We start from the raw sequence: 20,071 nt of genomic DNA, 5'->3' as shown, positions 1-20,071 counted from the left end.
GTTCTCAGTCCTTCTAAAAATGATGTGTGCTTTATTTGACTTAAATTATGAGGTTGGATTTTTGCGAAGATTCAATCAGATAGAATGGCAACAAGAGAAGCATCCGCATTCTTTGGCAAACCATTATGGAAGTCATTCATTTTAAACATCTGTACATATGGAATTTCACCGTGAGAAGCCCCAGTATTTCCAAACCTTACCTTCTGTTTTTAGTCTTCGTATTTCACCAATTGCCTAAAAACAAACAAAATCATGCTGACTAGCCAACTCTCTTCTGGAGCCTCTACATTGTTTCCAGGGGAGGTGAAATATTCCAAGGGCTTTCAACAAGGATTTCTCATCCACACACCAGATAATTTATGAAGTTGAAAATACACAATATCCTATGTCATATGACAGTCATCTTCAACATGCTCTCCCCAAGCTGTAGCATGCATTATTTCACTTTTCAGTTTTCCATCTCCTATACATGGCTCCTCAGACTTCGAATTCTTGAGAGAGGATGTTATCTTGATAAAAAGGGCTTCAGAAATTTGATACTAGCTTTTACTTTATGCACGGGTCAAACACTGATTTCAATTAAAGTTACTGAATTGTGTTGGGTTCTAAGTGTGCACCACAATAAATGAATTTAGAAAAGAATTTTTTATTGGAAGAGAAATTCTGCCAGTCTTTTTGCAGAATCAAATACCAGAGGATTTAGAACAACCAGGAAAAATCTGGAAGCTCCAAGTTGGTGTGCCCAATTTGATGATTTACTATAATTCTATAGTTTGTGATAATATGGTATTGACACAGAGTATAGACTAATGGACAGCTTGAACAGAAGAGTACAGAAAGAACTTCTCCATTGGGTTACCTGATTAATGGGAGAGGTATCATTGCAATTCAGTGAGGAAAGGATTTGTTTTCAATAAATAGAATGAATTGAATCTATGTATCTCTGTGTATCTTGATCCTCATTGCAAGATTCAGTGGTTCCAGATTTAAATGTGGAACATAGTTTGATAAAAATTTTTTGAGTACAGAGCACTGTCATGATGCTGGAGTAGGCAAAGATTTCTGAAGTTCATTAAACTAAAAAGGGATTATGACTCTTAGAATTAAGATTTTGTTTATTAAAGGATAACATTAATAGAGTGATAAGGTTAACTGCATTTTAGAATACGTTATTTGTGTATATTCTAACAGACTAAAATACATTATAAGGAACATCTGCAAATTAATAAAGAAAAAACAGAGAAAATAAGAGAGCAATGAGGAAGAAATTTAAAAAGATGCTTCAGAAGAATAAATACATATGAAAGAGAAATACAAGAGAAAATACATATGGAAAGGTACACAATTTCTCTGCATATTAGAGAAATGTTCATCAAAACTGCGATGAGACACTGCTACGCAGCAAAATGTTGGCAAGGAGGAGAACAGAAACTACCAAAGCCAGCATGGGACAAGATTTGTCAATTTTGTTCTTGTTAAAATTTTGTATCACATAATTATTTACTGATAAGATAGGAGGACAACATGTGATTGGTGAGTCCTTGGCACCATCCCTTACCTCTCCTGACTAGATGCCAGTAGCGCATCCTCACACACCAGTAATGACAATCAAAAAGTCAGATATTGCTGACTTCTTTGGTGGAGAGGAGGCAAGCCCCCTCCCTCTCATTGACAACCATATGTCCTGAAAGTGAAAGTATAAAGTAGGATATATATATACTTCAGTAACATCTAACTAATCTAAACAGATTCACACTTTGTGTCTCAGAACTGGGTAGGTATTTACACCCAAGGGTGTGTGTAAGAATGTTCACAGAAGCACTAACCCTAACCGACCCAGGAGGAAATTATTCGCATATTCATCAGTAGGATGGGTGAATACATGCTCATCGATGAAAGGGTACACAAAATCAGCACATATAGATCTCACACACATAACGTTCAGCAAATGAAGCCAGAGTCAGAAAGAGTATATCATCTTAAAAATATTCATAACTAATTTAGAGTATTAGAAGTTAGGGTAATGTTCATTCTTGGTGGAGAGAAGGTTATGAGAAAGGAGCACCAGGCACATACTTGGGTAATGTCTTATTTCTTGACCTGGTTTAGGATTATAAGTATTCATTTAACCTCACACAATTTGTGTGTGGTTTCTGTAACTTGGCTATAATTAATTGGAAATATTTACCAATAATTAGAGCTCTGAGTATTCTCTTTTTTTGCCTAGGTCTTGGTAAGTTGTACAGTTGGGACTCAGACTTGTGGTCCTCATGCCTCAGGCTCTCTCAGTATTGGGATTACAGGTGTGTGCCACTGCACCCCTCAGTATATTTACTCTATGCCTATTGATGAGTTTGTACATATAAACTCATGATAACATCACTGCGGTCAAGGTACGAAACATGTGCATTACTTCCAAATTTTTTTGCATTCATGGATACGCAGGTATGTGTGTGTTTTTGGTACACATATTTAACGTGAAGTCTATCCTCTCAGTGTAATTTAAAGTGCACAACAATGTATCATTAACCGTGGGTCATATGCTGTTCTGCAGATCTTCAAAATATATTTTCCTTACATAATTGAAACTTTATATCTAGTGAGTAACAATTTCTCATTTTCTCCTTACTCCAGCACCTGATGAAAGCTTTTCTATTCTTCTCTTTGTGAGCCTATTTTTAATATTTCATATTTGTCCTATCATTGGTATATTTCACTTAGCAGAGTCTTTTCCAGACTCATTCATGTTGTTGCAAGTGGTAGACTTTTCTTCATTTAAGGACCAAATTCACCATGTCTTCTTTAAAACAAGCAGGGTTTTACTTAGGACTTTAACTGTGTCTGAATGTAGGTAGTACCGTTTGAATAGTTGGATTTTTTCCATCTAAGAATTTAAAGGCATGGTCATGACACTTAAGAGATTGTGGAAAGAAGAAACTGAATTCCATTTTGGTTTCTGAATGTCATTTATGTCTTTCTGCTTCATTTTCTATTTATTAGAGTCGATTGTTCAGAAAAGGGAATATTTATACCTTTGACTTAGATTGGAATTTTTTCAGCAAGAAGGCAGGGAGAATGATTTTTGGATGAAAACTAATAGTATTTCTGGGGAAGAATCTGTCATATAAATAAAAGAATGCCTGTTTTAAAAAGATGTACATATATTCCTAAAATAAAACACTGAAACAACTGAACATGACAAAATACTATGTGGCTGTATTTGAATGGTAACACAGGGTGATTTTCTACTTTTTCTGTCTGTCTGTCTGTCTGTAATGATTTTGATTAAAATCACTTCGAGAAAAGGGAACAAAAATAGTTATTTACAGTGTAACTTACTTATACTTGCTCTCTGTCCATCATAGGTACCTATTAAGTGGTTAAAAATTTGTCGAACTGTACAAAACAATTTCAACAAATACACACTGCAGGATTATCCTAGAAAACTTACCAGTTTGTAAGAAGTCACTTTCATTCAAGGTTAGGGCACAAATGAATGATGATTTTAGATTAGTTTCTACTTTCAGAACCAAATACTGAAAGTTTAAAAAAACTCCTCTCAGAGTAATTATTAGTTATAATGACATAAGCCATAAACATTGTCAATTGTTAGGCATTATAAAAACTAATTCCATAACCGCTTTGCCTTTAGAGGTGGCTTATTCAAATATGAAATCTTGCCACTCGAAAAATGCCATGCAGGGATAAATGGCTAATACAAAGTTATCTCAGGAGATTCATGATATTATCAAAATGTATGAATCCCCAGGTTATACTTAAACTGGCAACAGTTTCCCCATCAAATTCCTTTGAAACAGGATAGTAAATCACTTAACCCTCTGGTCCTAATACTATTCTGAGTTGTTACAAAATATAAGGTCATTAGGTAATCTGGTCAACACACAGTTTAAAGTGTTATAAATCTGGTTTATTGATGGGAAAAGTGAAGTATGGAGAAATTAAGGCAATTTCTTCAGGAAAGTCGCTAGCATGTGGCAGAACTGGAATCCAAACCCACAGATTATATCTCTGGAATCCACTTCCTAAAGCACAGTCGTTACTGACCTTTTGGGATGACCTTATTTTAAAATAGTACTCTCATATGTATTTTGAGACAAAAAGATACAATAGTTAAAAGTATATCATTTTTATATTAATTATTCCCTTGTTAGTAGAAACTAATAGTTCTTCTGAGGCTAAATCTTTCAACTTCAGTTTTACTTGCAGCTTAAAATGAGTCCAAGGTACTCACTCCATTGTTAGCTGTATTTATTTTAATAGTTCATTTCTCAAAATTAATTCTTTCAGAAAAGGGGTAAGTGTATGGTAAAATTCAACCTTCTTTCTACTCATTAATGCAAGCAGCCACTTGCATCTCTCTGAATAGAACTCTGCTTTTAATATTTTTATAACTGTTCTATATACTCTTTTGATTTTCTTAAGATTAATAATAATCATCACCAATTGACCATCTGTGCACCCCAGAAGCTATTCAAGTTGTCCTTAAAGAGCCTTCCAAATGAGGAAACTGAAGAAAATTAGATATTTTTCCTAAATCCTCATTTTGAAATGAAAGAATGTGGATTCCATCCAGATCAGTGTTACCGGAAAAAAAGTCCAAACCTTTTCAAACTCCAACCCAGCAAACACCCTGCTTCCATCCATTAGAGATGGATTTCTTAATTTATGAGCAGAAGTGGGCTACAGATTGTAAGGGACCCTATAAATTGTTTACATAATATCTAGTTTATTTTAAAAATGAAAATTCATTTTGTTTTGTAACAATTTTAGATTCAAGGAACAGTTGCAAAAATAGTATAGATAGTCTTTATATACTCTACACCCAGCTTTTCAGTATATTAGCATCTTATGTTGTTTTAGAATATTGGCAAAACTAAGATACTAACCTCAGTACAATACTATCCACTAAAGCAGCAAGCTTATGGGATTTCATTATTTTCCCAATGTTTGTTTTTCTGTTCTAGGATCTCATATTGCTTATAGTTATTCTGCCTCAATCATTTTCTCCAATCTTTGACAATTTCTTAGTACTGTGCTTGCTAGTTGTGACCACTTATCCTGATATGTCAGATTCATTGCATTAAGAAACACCTAACAGATTAGTAAAGTGCAGTACTTACTGTGTCTGTGTGGATCATAGAGGCCTGCCTTGGGTACAACACAATAACCCCTTTTCCATTCCTCTCTGGCACTCTTCCCCTGCTCTGCTTCCAGGCTACCTCTAACCAGGCTCCCATGATGTTTTGACTCTGGAGCCAGCCAACCATGGATTGAATTCCTGAAACCATAAGTCAAATGAAATTTCTTCTTTCACTTGTGGGTATCAGGTATTATGTCTCAGAGATGGGAAACCCAACTAACACATGTGACTTTTGTAACCACGATACTTTTGAAGACTATTAGTCAATTACTTTTAAGAGAATCTGGCACTTTGGATTTTTCTAATGTATTTCCTTGATTGTATTGAGATTTTCCATCACTGCAAAGGAAACAACCCCATAGGTAATACATTTCTTTTCCATGTGCATATCTTTGACTTTCAGCTTCAATTTACTCCTAGGTATTTTTGTTTTAGAATGCTATTTAAGTAGAATCTCAAGGAAAATGTCTGAGTGTTTCCAGGAAAGAGGAAAAGCAGAAATATTTTTTTCAATAAATCTTCCAAGTTTTGAATGACCATGAAGGTAGGATCTGAGATCTTGGAAGTCTTTCCTCAGATAGCTTTTCTGATAGCAGAATTGTTTTTGGTTTAAATCTACAAGACCCAGAGTGCATCAAATCAGAGGATTCAAGGTCTGTATATATAACTGCCTATGTCAATTTTTCATTATTTTGCTAAGGAGGTAACAGATGGAAATCTCCACTACAAACTTCCCAGTTTTCATGTTGAAGCCCTGTAATATTTTGGTAGATTTGTTGACACTGTGCAAAAATTCCATTTCTGTTTACCTTTCTCTGACCTAGTTTAATATTCCCTGACACATCTTGCCTGCAGCAATTATTGCTGTGGTGTTATAATGATGATTTTCTATTTTTAACCTCCTTTCTACATTTTAATTGAAATTATTAGTCCATAAGGGATTGCGTATTTTTGTGCCTGTTCATCTGATACCTGGAAATCTGGTATAATTCTTTTTCTTTAGTGGAATTTAAAAAAATGATCCTAAAAGGTTGAAAACTACTGTTTGATAATGAGAACTAAATTCAAGGAAAAGCTTTGACCTTTTCTAGGAAAGTGAGGGGGATAGAAATATTTTTATTTTTAAAGTCATTGAGGCATTATGTAAAATTTACCTCTGACATTGTAAACAAGATCTCATGAAAAGTTTCATCTGCTGAGACTTTCCTTGGATACCTCTGGATAGTAGAGTTATGCACATTGGTTGGACCATAAGACCCTAATAAGGATATCTATCCTTTCATATCCTCCTCTTCTGATTGGGTCCCAAATCTTGCTTAATTATTCTAATGCATTCAGAAATCATTGTCTTCAATTTGAGATATTTATTTTAAGGTCATAAACCCTGAGGCTTTTTGAACATTTTTCTACCAAAAATACCCTAGTTAAAAAAGATGAACTTCAAGATTTGAAGATAGTACAGAATAAACAATCAAAAATCAATTGTAATACTATATAACAGCAATGAACAACCCTAAAAGAAAATCATAAAAAGAATTCTGTTTATATTCACATCTAAAAGAATGAAATTCTAAGAATGAAAATAGCCAAGGAAGTGGGAAAGGCAATAAAAACAATAAAAAATGTTTTAGCAGAAAATTTTAAAAGCTAAATGAAAAAAACCTTGTGTTCATGGATTTGGAGACTTAATATTAACATGTCAGTACTTCCCCCAAACAATCCACATATTTAATGAACCCCGGTTAAGCTTATCAGCATTTTTTAATTAATAAAAATCCTGATCCTTGAATTCATATTGAAAGGGATTACAATAATCAAAACTGTGTTGAAAAAGAAGAACCAAGCTGAAGGAATTTTACTTTCCAATTTATAACTAAATGGAAAGCTGCAGTTATTGATCTAATGTGATGCTTTCATAAGGATAAATATATAAACCAATGATTCCATTAGGAACTGAGAGTCCAGGGCTAAGCCCAAATTTCTATGACCAATTGACTTTGACAGGGATGCTAAGACCATTCAGTGAGCAAAGAATGATCTTTTCAATCAGGTTGGGATAACTGGATAGCCACATTGAGAAAATACATTTGAACCTCAACCTATCATATATAAAATTAAATCAAAACAGATCAACAATGTAAAGTTAAAGGTGAAATTCTAAAGCCCCTAGAAACATAGAAGTAAACTTTTTTGACTTTGGAATTTGTCAATAAATTCTAAAATATGGTGTGAGCAATACATTTTTTAAAATTTTGATAAATTGGATGACATGAAATTTTAAAATTTTTATGCAATTAAGAGGATTAAAGAGAACCTACAGAATGAGAAAAATTTTGAAGTAGTTTACTTGGTAAAATAAATCCTACTCTCCAGAATATATAAAGAACTCTTACAGCTCAATAATTTAAAAAATTAGTACAATTAAATAAAGGGGAAAAGACTCAAATAAATTTATCTCCAAAAAAGTTATAAAATGTCCAAATATGAAAAGATTCTCCATATTGTCAGTCACTGGGAACATGTAAACTAAAACCAAAATGAGATGTAATTTTATACCCACTAGGATAGTGATAATAATGATAATAATAATGATGATAATAATATTTTGGTGAGGAAATGAAGAATTTGGAACTCTCACATATTGCTAAGAACAAGATTCAGTTCAGTGGCCACAAAAGTGTTAGGAATAAAATTAACATGTGACCCAGAAATTCCACTCCTACTTAATATGGTCAAAAAGCAAAAATAGACATATTCATGCAAGTGACTTTGCACGAATGTTCATAACAGCATTCTTAACATTAGCCCAGGTGAAAACAACTGAAATGTTCATCAATCAATGTATGAATTTTTAAAAGGAGGTATACACCTATCATGGAATGAAAACAGAATGATGTATTAATATATACAATGATATGGATGCACCTTGAAAATGGTGCACTAACTGAGAAAATGCTAGACTGAAAAAAACATATTATATTGCTCCATTGTATGTACCACCTAACACAATTAAATTCACAGACAACGGCTGCCAAAGGCTGCAAGGAGGAGGATAGAAGTGACTGCTTGATGGATACAGGGTTCCTTTGGGATGAAGAAAATGCTTTGGAAGTCGACACAGGGTGGTTGCACATGAATAGACTAAAAGTCACAAAAGTATACATTTTAAAATGGTTAATTTTATGTTATGGGAGCTTATTGTTAAGTGGAGAAAAAGAGTTGGGGTGAGTGGGCCACCAAGTGAAATCAATCACTTGAAGACCAATCAAAACTACTTTTTACTAACATAAAATTTTCAGCAGCAGAGCACAAAAATTATGATTGCATTCTTCATTGTATTTCCAAAAATTGAATGCACTAAACTAGAAAAAAATGCACACCAAACTAGAAAAAAATTACACATATGCCATATGCCACGAATCCCCTATTCATTCACTCTTCTTTTCTCTGTGACTTCTAATAAGATAGTTTAAGGATGTGTACTTTGTAAGCTTTCTATAAATGGAACCATTTCCAGGCATGATGACACGTATCTGTAACCTCAGCTACTTGGGAGACTGAGGCAGGAGGAGCACAATTTCGAGGTTCACTTGGTCAACTTAGAGAGACCCTGTCACAAAAATAAAATCAGAAAGGGCTAAGGATGTACCGCAGCTCAGTGGTAGAGCACTTGCCTACCACACACAAGGCACTGGTGTCAGTCTCCAGTACCACAGGAAAGAAATGGAAGTACACAAGACACGTATTTTGCTCTTTGGCTTTTTTCAGGACAATTTATGTTTGAGATTCACTCCCATTGCTGTGTAGTATTTCATTGAGTGACTATATAAAAATTTTTTATACACTCCACTATTAAAAGACATTTTCTTTTATAATTTTAGCTATTACAAATACCACTGCCATGCAAATGCATGAAAGATTCATATTTGGACTCAGAATTTCTGAGTCCTATGATCTTCACAATCAGATTTAATAGAAAATGCCAACTTGCTTTCCAAAGTTGTTCCAATTTACACTGTCATCAACCAGGTATGTACTTGCTCCATTTTGTCACTCACACTTGATATTTCCCAAGGGCTTAGCTAAGGTCAATTTCTCCCTCAGCTCAGCCATGCTTCTTTCACTCTTTAGAAGGGTTATTTCTGAGAATCTTTTTTCAATAAGACTCTTGCATTCAAATTTCTGTCTCAGAGAATAGTTCACTTGATTTTACTATGTATCTTCATCTTCATCATCATCATCATCCGTCTATTCATATAACGCACACACACACATCATCATCATCATCATCATCATCCATCAGTATTTATAAGGTATGGGTCCAGGAACCCTCAGGAATACCCAAATCTGCAGGTGCTAAATTCAATTATGTAAAATGCTATATTATTTATAACTAACCAACACATATCTCTCCATATGCTTTAAATCATCTCTAGATCACTTATAACAAAATTCACTGATCTGGAGAGTCAACTCTATGTATTTAAGGTTTATGTCCATTCCTCCATTTAGTTGCCTCTTTCACATATTATTAAGTCATAGGAATTCTTTACATACTGAGTCTTGTAGCTTCCAAAATCTCTCAGCCTGGGGATTGCATCTTCAAACTTTTATTAATTCTTTTGATGGTGAAAAATCTTAATACACTCAAATACATCAACACTTTGTCTTCTTCTGATTAACATTTTTTAATCTTTTAAAGACATGTTTGCCTATGTCAATGTTGTGGAAATATTCCCTTATGCTTCCATCTGTGAGCTCATGCGTTTACTTTTTCTATTTAGATTGGTAATACATCTGGAGTTGATTTTGTGTATAGTGTGAGGTAGAGTTCAAAATTATTTTTTCCATATGGATATTCAATGAATCCCACACCTTTTATTAAAACTATCACATTTCTCCATTTCACTGAAATAGAAACTTTATCATAAATCAAGTGATCATTATATGTGATAACTCTAGTTTCGCCCATTTTCTGTCTTTTGTATGTATTCCAGTACCAGAAACTCTTTATTAATATAGTATGACACTGAATGGAAATAGTGATGGTGGATGTTCTTATCTAACACCAATCTTACTAAAATATAGCTTTAATAATTCAAAATTAATGTGATGTGTGCTACAGGGTTTTGGTAGATATTCTTCATCAGACTAGGGTAATTCTTATCCCTTCTTAGTTAAGAGGGTCTATTATGAATTAGTTATAAATTTTGTCAAATGCTTTCCTTATAATATAGAGATCATCACATATATTTTTCTCTTCTTCTGCCAAGGGTATGACTTAAGTGAGTTTAGTTTAAAATCTTAAATTCATTATTATATTCCTAGAAAAATTACATGCAGCCATGCTTACTACATTTGTAGAATATTGCTTGATTTAATTTGCCAAAATTTTGTGCACAATTTCTAAATTTATAACCATGAGAAATATTGTTTTGGAAGTTCCTTTTATGAAATTTGGGTCAATTTAACTCAACATCTAATATTTCATTTTAGAATTATCTTTTACAACATCAACTTATTTTAATCTAAATATATTTTAAGATTATATAGAGTAAAAGCACATATACTAGGATTTGCATATAGTTAGCATTTTACCTGACCTTAAAGAACCCCGACTTGAGAGTATCAGCTAATGTCAAATCTGATGAATGTCTAATGTTTTTTGAGTCTCAGGCAATGTAAACATGCTTGCCCTTGATTTGGGAAAGGTTATACTGGAAACATTACTAATTTCAATTGATCAGAACAGAAAAGTACTTTTGATTCTGATCAGAATATGCATGGAGTGAAGTGTATAGGATTGTTAAGGGATGACTTGGTTCTTTCTTTCTAGTCCCTAGACAACTAGGTGAACTCATACAAACAACAAGGGGAATTGTTCATTCAAAACAAAAGAAACACACACACCCCACTCTCAATCTGCCCTAAACTAAAATATATGAAATGGGTTGGAGGACATAAGAACATCCATGGTTAATGTATTTTAAGAGATAAGATATTGGAGAAATAGTCATGTATGGAGAATGTAAAGGAAGTCTGAAAGGTAAAAGAATGATTTCTTCATTTGGTGATACTTAGGACTAGCTACTTTGAAGTTTCCCAATTATAATGAAATGAGGCCAATATATACTATATAATATATCTATTAAATGCTTACAGTAATTGCTGCAGAAGAAAAATCTCCAAAGACAAAAACAGAAATGGGAAAGAAAAGGAAAAAGAGAGAGAGAGAGAGAGCATGCTGGATAATATTGGGGAGAATTATATGGTAACTTGTAAAGGACACCAAGCAGGGGTTTCCCTGGTAACAAACACCTATGGCAGCAATGGATAGTAACCACTGGATCCTCCAATCAGTGGGAGAATTGCACGTAAGACTCCTACATTAAATCTTAATTCTGGGAGGAAGAAAAGTAGGCTCAAAATCATACATTCTTGTTTCCCAGCAGACACGAAAGTAAATCCTCTGTGGAGGAAAGCACGCCCAATTTAGGTCCTTACAATGTCTGTGCATTATATTCAACTAAATATGAGCTCATGACTCAAATTCCTAAGCACCCAAGGAAAAAAGCTACTATGAGTCATATCAGTGGTGATAAAAATTCAAATATTACTTCCACCAGATATAGAATATAAAATGGGGTGTGTGTTTAAATAAAGAAGAGCCTGAAATTTTAAAAGTAATAAACTATCAAAACTGACCAACTGTTTCCCTTTACTAGCCTCAAAACATTTAATAAAGTGACAAGGCACTTTAAAAAAAAACCTGATATATGAATTATAATTAGAAGAATTTTAATGTAAGATAATTAAATTAAAACTTTAATAAATGGATTCAACAGCAGATTAGGCATACCTCAAGGGATATTTTAAGATATCTCTTATTTTTAAGATATCTCTTATTTTAAGATAGTTCTGAAAATACTCCTAGAATTAAACAAGAAGAAACTGAGAGGTGTATCTTATCAGAAACAGGTTAAGGACATAGACAATGGAATGAGATGGTCTAAACATACAAATTCTTCTGTAATTGAAGAACACCAGAACAATAATACAAAGAGCATCTTAAAACTAGCCATAAAAAGAAACCATGTACATACAAAAGAAGAGTAGATGGGCAAGTGTAGAATTTTCAACCTATAAATCGAAGAACATTAACAAAATAACTTCAAATTTGCTACTTAAAAGAAATGTGGATGTACAATTTTGTACCTGGCAAAGTATCTTTCTAGAATGAACTAGACAAATGCATTATTAGTACCAGCAGGTGTCACTAGAGCAGTGTACAAAGGATTAGCTCCCAGAGGAAGAAAAAGATTTCAAAGAAAGGTTTGAAATGGCGGGGGGGTGGGGTGGGGGTGGGGGTAGTATCACCTGTATATGATAATAACTACAATAATGACTAATTTATAGTTTACAATATAATACCAAAATACATATTAATAAAAGTCATAGAGCCTAATGACCAAGCGCCACCTTTGTATTTTCCGAAATCCTTGAATTTGGGATGCCAGTTAAGATACTGATAGACTTCAGATTTTTTAACTATCCATAGTAGAGTTTTTAGGATAACCATAAAAGAATTGAGGAAAAAGATAACTTTCAGACTAAAGATACACACACATGTTTTGGGAAAATATCCACTGAGAAAATGAATAGAGAAACAAAAGCTTAGAAATACAGAATAAAATAGCTCAAGATAAATTGTTAGATACATATACAAATGTATCAGAAATAGCAGTAAGTAGGCTAAAATCATTACCTTTAAGGTAGAGATTGTAAAATTGAAGTTTAAAAAAGTATATAGTCTGCACAAATTTCTCACCTAAAACATAAGAACAAGACAATGTTGAAAATGAAGGGTAAATAAAAAGGGACACACTAGGAAAAATAGTAACACAAACAAAACAAAAGTAACTTATTAATGCATGATAAAAGTGACCTTAAAATCATAAGTACTTTTAGGAAGCAAAAGATTACTACTTAACACTGTATGTTATTTACATTTCCAGGAAGATAATTTAGTCTAAACTTCTATGCATCTATGTATTTTACCACCAGACTATATAAAGTAAAATAATGATATTTGGCAGAAAAAAAGAAAATTTGAGAAAAGTGAAAACTGCTATCATTGTGAACGATTTTTCTGGTGTTCTCACTGTAAGTCAGACACAACAAAGGAAATATAGGAGACTTGATCAATGTAATTAATAAAATTGATGTAATGAACATATAATAATGAGCAATATTTCCAAAGTGTCAAGTAAAGGTCTAAGCTTTTATACATATTAACTAATTTAATCTCTTTAACAGCAACACAACAGGTATTACAGTCCAATTTACAGATGGTTAAACTGAGGCACAGAAAAATGCATTGATCTCACTAGATTCCTTCAGCTCTACATATACAGCTAATAGGTACAGTTGGGATTTGAACCTAGGGTTAAAGATTTTTTCACTTTTAAATGCTGTACTGCCTTTTTTTTAACTTTAAAATTTTATTTTATTGGTACATTTTAGGTATACAATATAATGACACTCATCATTGGAAATTTGCACCTTTACATAATCTCTCTTGGTTCGTATTTTTCCCCCTTCCCCTGCCCTCCCTTCAACCCCTTCATCCCTCCCTATTTACAAAGATTTTGTTTCCATTTTTTCATTTTCTCATATTAATGCCATTCCCTTCTTTCCTTTCCCCTACCCCTCCAACTTCCCCTTCCTCTTTGCCCCTTTTCTTCCTATTTCACATTATACCTTTTAGTTCTTATTTACACTTTCAGTTTCTCACACTAGAGAAACTATTCGGTATTTACACGTGTGCCCTGTTTATTTCACTTAAGAGTATCGCCTCAATGCACATCCATTTAGCTACAAATGTTGCTAATGTCTCATTTTTTTTATGGCGGACATATTTTCTTTATCCAGTCTCCAGTTGATGGGCATTTGGGCTGCTTCCAAGTTTTAGCTATTACAAACTGTGCTGCTATGAACATGGGTGCACATATATCACTGTGGTATGATTTTTTTAATTCTTTGGGGAAGATACTCAGCAAGGGAATAGCTGAGTCAAATGGGACTTCCAGTCCTGGTTCTTGGAGGTTTCTCCATACTGATTTCCACAGTGGTTGCACCAGTCTACACTCCCACCAGCAGTGGAGCAGGGTTCCTCTTTCCCCACAGCCCTGCCAGCATTTGTTGTTGGTTGATTTTTTTGATAGCAGCCATTCTTTATGGAGTGAGGTGGAATCTCAGCGTTGTTTTCATTTGCATCTCTCAAATGACCAATGAAGTTGAACACTTTTTCACATGTTTATTTGCTATTTCTACTTCTTTGTCAGAGAAATGTCTGTTCACAAAAGTGACTCAATAAGAAATAGAAAATCTGAGTTTCTCTGTAGCATCAAGAAAAGTTTAAAAATATAATTGAAAGTCCTAAAACATGTTCAGGACATGGAAGGAAGCAAAACTTAAAACAGGATACCAAAAGCAATAACATAATAATTTAGAAATATATGCATGAAAAGACTCTGAATAGATTTGTTTATTTTTAAATTTTTAAATTTCTCTCATAAAATTCAGTGCTCTCTTTGTCCTTTATCTGTTCTCGGTTGGTATCTAGATTCTAGAATGTGAGGCAGCAATCTTTTTCAGTGAAGGGCATGAGAGTGGATATTTTAGAAGCTGTGGACCATACAGACTCTGTTAAAGGCAGTGACTCTGCCATTGTAAGCATATAAATGAATGGATTTGTGTTCCAATAAAACTTTATATGTAAGAACATGCTGTGAGCAAGATTTTGCCCTTGGGCTGTAGTTTGTGCACTGTTATTCTAAGGCTGTGTACTGGAAAAATCTGGGAATCTTTAAAAAACACTGGTGATTCACTTCTACTCCCAGACACTCTGATTTAATTGACAGAGAATAGATGTTGGGCACGGACCTTTTTGAAGTTACTAAGTTTACTCGAATGTGTAACAAAATCTCATACAACAGTAGATTCACTACACAGAAGAAACTAGGGTAGTTTATTGACTACTGGGAGCAGATCCCTGTGCCAAATTGCACTGAGCTGTGGTGTCAGCAAGAAATAAACTTTTATTGTGAAAAGCCTTGGGGATTTTGAGCGCTTTGATACAGAATTTAAATTACCTTGACTAATACAGTAATTGGTAACAGAAATGACAGTATTGCCACAGAAAAATAAATAAGGGTTTTTGACTTCATGGTTGGTCAGCTAGGAAACTGATATCAGAGGGAAAGCAGATGAGAGACCATATTACGTGGTACAAGAGCATTTGGTAAAATAGTTGGATGCAATAATTTGTGAAGCAGATCATTGCTTGGACAAATGTAGCTCTAGGGGACATAGTTGGAAAGAAAGAGATAACAAGCATATCTGAACTTCTTTTTGCTGACATCGACAAGGAATAACATGGAAGAGATGTGCTTCATAAGAAATTTTCCACTTTGGAAGCTCAAGTGAATAGGAATCAAAAGGACTCCAGAAATCTGTGGAATTAAGGGTTTTGTGAAAGTCATTACATTGCAGATCTCAAATAGTCAAAGATAAGAAGGAAAACAGCTCAAAAGAGTCAGAGTCCAGAAAATATTCACAATTAACAAATGAAAAAGTGATTCAGCCCTTCAGTGAGGGTCATTTTGAAGGAGCATCCCTTCGTTCTCAAGTTTATTGTTCCAGATAACCTCAGGTTTGCTTCCAATACATAAAGAGGGAACACGAGGTAGCCTGTGAATGGGAAGCAAAGAAACTCAGACAACTGAAGAGCCATGTTTGGGACATCATGTTGGGTGTAGTCACTGGTACATGGAACAGACTGGAATAAAAGAAGTCATAACATATGATGTTTTTGAGGGAACAATATTGCCAAGAAACCACAATCTGATCCAAAAGCCTGCAAGTGCTTGGCAAACCTTAAAACAATCTTTGACCTGACAAAAACGGCTGGGAAATAGGAGTAGTTCTCAGTGAGGGCATTCCGCCACGCCCACTTCAAATGTGGTCAAGAGTGTAATGGATAGCAAAGAACCTTTGAGTTGGGTGCTCAAAGCCACAGAGAATAACGCTTGTGGAAGTCTTGCACAGAGAACAGAACCAGAGTGTGTCATTGATCTTCTTTGGTTTTCCATAGAGGACCTTCACAATGTCTTCCCAGAGGGCCTTCAAATTTCCGAATAGGCACCTAGAGCACAAGAGCCCACATTGCAAGCTGATTGTAGAGATTGTGCAGCAGCCAAGTATCTTCAGTTTCGACATGAATGAAATGACTTGGTGAGGCTTTGGCTTATTTTCGTGGGAAGAGGCTAAGTATATTTTATGTACAGAAAAAAAATAAAGAAATATTCAGTAACCAGAAGTGAAGTCTGGGGCTGAAGCAATATGATGTTGCTCCTAAAACATGTCGTGCTATCCTCCTGGGAACACAACTAAATCCAACTTCCATTGCAGTTAACAACATAGAAGGAGTATGGGTAGAAGTCAGGAATGATACTTTTAACCTTGGCTTTCTACAACCTTGTTTGATCCTTCACCTTCCCTTTCCATCCTCTGCAGCTGTATGTAGAGACTTCAAAGGACAATTCAAAGGCCTAAATGATATTGGAGCCATTTACATAGAAGGTGTAAGAGTCCTTGAATGACGGCTTGCAGAAGGGTCCTTCTCTACTGCCACACTGCATGGATGGTGACAGGACTGAGAAATAACATTTGTATTGAATTCAGACAGCAAGATTTAAATGTTGTTGGAGCAATTGGACACCCTTATCTAACACACCATTCTCTCTTCCAACCTTGAGCTCATAACAGAAGTTTTGCGGAGATCAGTTGAAGAACTGAGAAGTACATCTGTTGAAAGTTAGAGATCTAGAAGACCACACTTAGTTATGTCTGAGAAATCTAGAGCTGACCACAGGTTCATAAATGAACTTAGAGAGTTCAGAAAGGAAAAGAAGTGCAGACTAACTGCTTTGGGCGAGGGCCTGAAAAAAATCGTTTTGCAATGGATCTGCAGGCAGAAGTTTGTCAGGCCATGAAATTGGTGAGTATTTCCAAAAAAAAAATCTGCCAAATGAGATATATAACTAAGTGGATAATTGATGGATCCTGTTCGATAGATGTTTACTGGGGGAACAAAGAGAACTCAACACACAGACACCAGTGGTGGTGCAGTCATGAAGGTAGGAGGAATGAGGATGGCTCTCCAGAGATTTCCCAGAATAGAGCTGGAGAAGCGTGGTGTCAGGTTAATTACAGAAAAGGGATGTCCAATAAGGAACTTTTAAGGGACACAGAAAAGTGCTTCAAGAGAAAATCACTCATTTTAATCTTCTGCTAGGTGTAGAGAGTGAAAAGTTCATCAGGAATGAGAAATGCCCCATCTCTTTCTTTACACCATTTAACCCAGTCAGAAACTAGCTAAGGGAAGATGCAGTATATTGCTCTGGGTAAGGGAGCTTATGCTGTGGTAGCAAATAAAGCAGGGAGGATTTGGTGATTTTTAAGAAGCTTACTTTTGGCTCATGCCTCAGTCCATCATGAGTTGACATGGGTCTCTGTTCATCAGTTCATCCAAGCACATAGCCTGGTGGACCTTCTGTCTTGATACACACTTCAAAATGACAACATCATTCTATAAGCCCTACATTGGGCCACGGATAATTACTGTGCTACGTGGCTCATTTATCTTGTATTTAAAATGGAAATTAAAGTTATGGGACAGGAAAAGGACTATTACATCAACATTTCTCAAATTGTATTCCAAGTAACACATGTGGGAGTGCCTGTGTGTATCCCGGATTAGAAGATTTTAATTTTGTTTTCTTTGTTCTCCAACATATTTCATAAAATACCATTTTTGCAAAAAAAAAGATAAATAACTCTGGATTTCACGTCATGATTGTTGTTGCCACTATGGCTACCCTCTGAGAGTGCATGGATGCCCACAGCAGACTCTCCAACACAGCATCCTGTTTGTATCTGTTTGGAATTTTAATTCTAAGCTTCAATCGCAAGTATCTTTTGCTTGAAGGTAAAATGATCACTAGAGGGAAGCAATTTTCAAACAGAACAAGCCTGGATCAATCTGTACATTTTCTCAATCTCATGTCTCACCATGTGTTGTGATCTAGACCCACGCTCCCCACAAGAGCTCCTGATGGAGGTTCTCTCCAGCGGGCGCTGTGGCCTCTACAGCCCAACCCATCTCCAAAGCTGAGTCCACATTTTGTTTGCCCATATTCCCACGCAGCGTGAGCACTGGTTGCAAACTGCCACTAGAGGGTGCTGATATCCTAGCTTTGGTTTTCATTGACGTCTGTGTGAATTAAAAATTCACCTTCTATATCAACAAACTTAAATCTCTGCACAAATCCCAGCTTGTGAGAATCATATACTTGTAAAGATTTTTGTAAAAAAACTTTATTCAGAGTGAACTCTGTAGGGTTATCTTGCTTAAAAATGCGGACAAGCCCTCTATAAATTCACCAGCTGAGGCCCTTCCATAGACACAAGCAATCGAAGTGTTACGCTTGTCTCTGCTCCGGGGTAAGTTGGAAATTATTAGCAGTTTTTTCTCTGTGTGTATAGATCGATGTACTTGCAAGAGACTACCAGCTCTCCATCGCATCTATTTACTGCTCTATGAAAGGACACCGAGAACATAGACTAAGCTCATAGCAAATATGAGCCTAGAGATGGGATATTCCAGTACATTCTATGCCTCCTTGATCCCAAACTTTTTCCCTTACAGTCTGTCAGATGTATGTATAATGTTATCATTTGGTTAAAGCATTTCCCTTTATAACAACATCAACAATGCCACAATATAAAAAAAGTCCTCACAGCCCTTCATACTTTACATGGCATGGGCAGGGCCAGGTGTGCAACCTATTCAGTTAAAGTGTCAGAACCTAGATCCAGGTGTGGTGACATACACCTGACATTCCAGCTACTCAGGAAACCGAGGCAGAGGGCTGATGAGTTTGGGGACAGCCTGGGAAACTTACCAAGACCCCTATCATCTTAAAAAAAGCCAGAACTTGACACCATGACTTTTGATAACAGGTATCAACTCGTGGTCACAGCATGAGATTAAATACTTGTATTACATCTTAAATAGTATATGATAATGGCAAATCCTCTCCTGATACTCTATTTCCTTTCAGATTGTTTCTGAATTTCACCTTTCTCCAAATCCAGTGTCCCTGGTGGACAAAAACAACCCTGTCTCCATCCCTTTCTCCCTCTGCACTAGTGCCAAGCCCACCAGTAAAAGCGCCAACAGAGAAGTGGCTGTCTGCATTCCATGTTGCTACAGAACATCAGCGCTGGAAGGCATCCTTACGATTATCTCATCTAACCACCCTTTTTTACATCTATGGAAACTAAGCCAGGAAGGAGTGGAGATAGTCCTATAGATGATGCCATGCGATGTCTCCTATGACCTACTTTTCATTAAAGCAGTGTGTACCTTGGTATCCATTACTTTGGAAATTGTGTTGATGTCAACTGCCTTCTCTTCAAAATAGCATCTAATTTAACTACCCCTCCCCTATGCACACCGAAATGTCATCAGAGTTGAAATCTTTATGCCATAAGTTTCTTACTTTAGGATCTAAGGAAAAACAAGTTCATGAGTAATATGTGTGATAATTGGCCTTTTCATTCTTCACTTGTCTCCTGCCCCTTGGTTATCTTGTTCATATTTCTGTTATTGAAGTAATCTCAATACTGCATTTCAGTTATCCTTCGCCTCTCTGGAGTCTTCTGTGGAGCACAGCAGGCTTCAGGAAAAGAACTAAATCACAGACATCTGTAACTGCAGAGCCTACTGTTGTTTTTGGCAAAGGCTAGGTGATCGATAATTAATTGCTAAATTGAATCAGGGAG

Source organism: Heterocephalus glaber, unplaced genomic scaffold, assembly GCF_053883595.1.
Source record: "Heterocephalus glaber isolate CG9 unplaced genomic scaffold, H.glaber_assembly_v1.0 deba00001479, whole genome shotgun sequence".
In the NCBI taxonomy this organism is placed as follows: domain Eukaryota; kingdom Metazoa; phylum Chordata; class Mammalia; order Rodentia; family Bathyergidae; genus Heterocephalus; species Heterocephalus glaber.
The sequence above is the reverse complement of the archived record's forward strand: the minus strand, read 5'-3'. Positions refer to the sequence as shown.